The 3,642-nt window shown below is 39.8% G+C and overlaps 2 long non-coding RNA genes across 2 annotated transcripts; both read right to left on the bottom strand.

Moving 5' to 3' along the window:
- Positions 1 to 560: 560 nt before the first annotated feature.
- Positions 561 to 1,993, bottom strand: LOC112845370 (uncharacterized). Its single transcript, XR_003218184.1, has 5 exons — positions 1,937 to 1,993; positions 1,635 to 1,852; positions 1,365 to 1,545; positions 1,109 to 1,278; positions 561 to 1,019 (listed from the first exon to the last, which is right to left on the bottom strand). It is a non-coding gene; the product is annotated as an uncharacterized LOC112845370 (long non-coding RNA).
- A 437-nt stretch (positions 1,994 to 2,430) lies between these two features.
- LOC109200550 (uncharacterized) lies at positions 2,431 to 3,283 on the bottom strand. The gene is made up of 3 exons (XR_002060715.2): positions 3,203 to 3,283; positions 2,586 to 2,821; positions 2,431 to 2,460 (listed from the first exon to the last, which is right to left on the bottom strand). It is a non-coding gene; the product is annotated as an uncharacterized LOC109200550 (long non-coding RNA).
- Positions 3,284 to 3,642: the final 359 nt, after the last annotated feature.

The raw sequence follows: 3,642 nt of genomic DNA, 5'->3' as shown, positions 1-3,642 counted from the left end.
ATTTCTGTATATAAACAGGACTTTAAATCTTTATCAACAGCTACTTTAGAGGAAATTCTTCAATAAACTGCAACAAAGGCTCAACTCAGAGGACAAAATCCAACCTGTTATAAATAGTGTGACAGCAAACTTTCTCTTGTGTAAAGTTACAAATAGGAGTAATTATCCACAGGAGCTTTTATACATAATGAAGTTATAATTCGTCCTGTAGAAATTGTACATTTAAGCTATATAGTTCCCGCTGTGATAACTCTGCTATGAATGCCTCTTATGAACTTTTATGCTTTTACAACCCACTATGAGCAAACACTCAGCAACAGTGGGAAGGAAAAACTCCCTTCTTGAAGGAAAAAACCTCTGGTAGAACCAGGAAATCTGTCTAAACTAGTTGGGGGTTAGAGCAACAGATGCAAGTCTTCAGATCATTTGCAGTGTGACTGTCTTTGTGCACACTTTAACCTGATTCAGTTTTCTTATTTGTCAAAATGCACCATGGGTAAAACAAAACAAAACAAAAAAAACAAAACAAAATAGTAATGAAGGAGAATCCTCAGCAAAGATGAATTAAACAAGTTTTATTTTGATCAAATTTTACTTTAAGTAAAACACATCTTTATTTTAAAGTCATCAAATAAAGACAGTTTTGATGGAGCTCCTGACCCAGCCCAAGCTCTCTATGAAGACGAGGAAAAACTCCCCAGGGGGCCAGATCGATGGGAAGAAACCTCGGGAAAGCCCATTCAAAGAGAGATCCCCTTTCCTGGGATGGCTGGGGGGGTTACAGGAACTCCAAAAAGTTAAATTTTTATTTATTTATTTTTGAAGATTGACCCATTCTATCTATTCCTGTCCAACAGAAAAAAGAAAGGAAGTTACTACAATGTATCATACTTATATGATAAGGTGTGAATTGTGTGTTTGTGTGTGTTATCTTAGCCAGGGGTGAAGCTGGAGCTCCTCCAGTGTTGGGCGCTTCTCCGGGACTATAGCTAAACATGCGTCCAAGAAATTCCGGCATTCTTGAAAGAAAGAAAAGATCAAAAAGATGAAGATGATAGTTCTAGTGATCCAAGGCATCAGTGAATCTGGAAGTGTGAAGTTTTCTTACCTGTGGACAGACGCTTTTTGATGCTCAGTTTCTTTGTGAGGAACCTCGCGGTACTAAAGTATCGTGCATGAAGCGCTTCATACAACACCACTCCCATTTGCCACACCGTGGTGGTCCACACCTGTAGCAGCTCCTAATGTACCACTCGGGAGGGATGTGAAGAGGAGTGCCTAACAAACAGACACAATTGCAATTTCTTCTAAAACAAAAGACACAAATTGTTACATCTGTGAAAAGCAGGAGCAGAATATGTTACCATAGAAGATGCGATACAGAGATCGCTGTTTAACAAAGCAGCTCAGTCCAAAGTCAATGATGCGAACACGAGGCACATCTGAGCCGGTCTCAATCAGAATGTTTTGTCCCTTGATGTCCCGATGAAAGATGTGTTTATCCTCAAGTTCCTTTACAGCATCAACTAGTTGCTTCAGAATGACCTGGAAAAGATGAAAAACACAATAATGAGTTCATGCTTTTCTGCCTTGATTGAATGCTGTACAGTCTAAGGTTCTTCCAGTCAGCCTACCTTGGCCTGTCCTCTGTTAAAGTTCTTCCATTTTCTGCTTTGTATTTTTGCAGGTCCACAGCGGGGACAGGTCTCTCCAGCACCAGGATCAGCTCTTTGCCAAGGTCGAACCACTCCAGCAAGGACACAGGTGCAGATATTCCCACTGACCCTTCTGCTTCACCTGCAAGTTTAACCATAATGGCCACTTCCACTGAGAGCTTCTTCCCGCTTTCATCCTGAAATATTACAACAAAGTGGATGATGAGGAACGCCGCATTCAATCCAGTAATGTAAAACTGATTCAAGTGTTGGACGCTTACCGCCACTTTGCAGTAGACTTTATTTTTGGGAATGTGTTTGATGGCAACCTAGAAGACACAGAGCATTGGTGAGCATTCCTCAGTATGACATAATGAAAGGTGGAAACACAGCAGACGTCTCAGTTTACGATATTATCCATTATCTGCGTTACTGCCTGTCTTACTACCATCATCTGAACACTTACTGGAAAAACGATCTTCTATCCGGTAGCCAGCAAACACTGCTCCGCAGCCTCCTTCTCCGAGCTGTGCTCCTCCACATATCTGGCTTGGAATTCACCTGAACAGACAAAACAACAAATCTTGTTTTATTACAGCTGTGACACAAATTACTCTCCTCTGTAGCCTAAATGTTCCTTTTGCCTTCCCCTGAATATAAAACCCAAGCTGCTTGCTACTTACGTTTTTGGTCTGCCACTGATTTTTGTCCTGGTCCACATTCCTTTTTTTTTCTTGGGTGACTCTCTGTTGTCTCCCGCGCCTTTCTTTTGCCATTTTTGCGCACACCTGTTTGTTATTCAAGTCTGGAGATGTGGAAAACACCAAAAGCACATCAGCTCACTGGATGATAGACACAAACACTAAACACTAATATCTTAAACCTAGCAACCACACTTAATCTACCCCCTTATTCAACTAATTAGCCTACCTTTACCAGAGTCCAACAAGGAGGATGCTTGCTCCTTGTCACCGCTCATATGGTCGAGAAGTTTAGCCTTCTTTGCTTTCTTTGTTGTGCCCTCTTCATCTTGCACAAGCTTGCGCTTCACTCCTTTGACCACATCTGAGCTGGTGGAAGGACCAGCCTGCTCAGCGACCCTCCTCCTTTTATTGGGGTCTTCTTTTCAGGACTGGCCTTTCTTTTAGCAGTCCTGCTCTTACAATCTATAAACGACAACAACACAGTGGTGAAAAGAGTCCCCGACATCAGGACTGGAAGCAGTTTGGCAAAGAATTTGAAATTGCTTTTGCTTAAATTATCACAAGTTTATTCTTGGGATAAAAAAACTGACCAGTGCGAATTGATACTAGGTTTACTAAGTCTTAGATCTTGATGACACTTGTTGGTCTGTTTTTACTGTTGAGTCCAAGAATAAACTTATTACATTATTTTACCAAAAGACCGCTAACCTTTCTTTGATTAGACATCTTGTATTAAAGCTATTTTCAATCAAACATATGATTCAATTGCTCTAAAAATGATTCACACAGTGTCAACATTTCTAGGATTTGATTTTACCAGGATTTGATTTTATTTTTACTTACCTTGATCTCCTGAATCTTTCTTATCGGCTGGAGTGGTAATTTTTCTTGTTTCCTTTTTCATTGTAATTTCGGAGAACTTTAAACTCGAAAATGTAAACCGTAATGAGTTAATATTGAGTTAATATTCCTTCAAATGTGCGCCCTTCAAATGCTTGACTTTTCTAACTGAATTCTGTAAGTGAGCTTTATAAGTAAACTCTGGAAACTACGGCAACACAACATAGAATCTTGCCTTTCAGTGACTTCACTGACTGCCAGTAGTTCAAAGTAGTTTACAGAAAACACTCTGGCAGACAAAGCCATAATATTTCATATAATTCAATCATTTCATATCAATTAAACAGTTTCTTTCATTATCTTTCATCGTTTGTATAAAGACCTCATGTATGGATGACAGTATGAAGATTTGTGGTTGACCACACACTAATAAACACAGTGTC

Source organism: Oreochromis niloticus, unplaced genomic scaffold (genome assembly GCF_001858045.2).
Source record: "Oreochromis niloticus isolate F11D_XX unplaced genomic scaffold, O_niloticus_UMD_NMBU tig00007093_pilon, whole genome shotgun sequence".
In the NCBI taxonomy this organism is placed as follows: domain Eukaryota; kingdom Metazoa; phylum Chordata; class Actinopteri; order Cichliformes; family Cichlidae; genus Oreochromis; species Oreochromis niloticus.
Note: the sequence above shows the minus strand (reverse complement) of the source record. Positions and strands in the feature narration are given on the sequence as shown.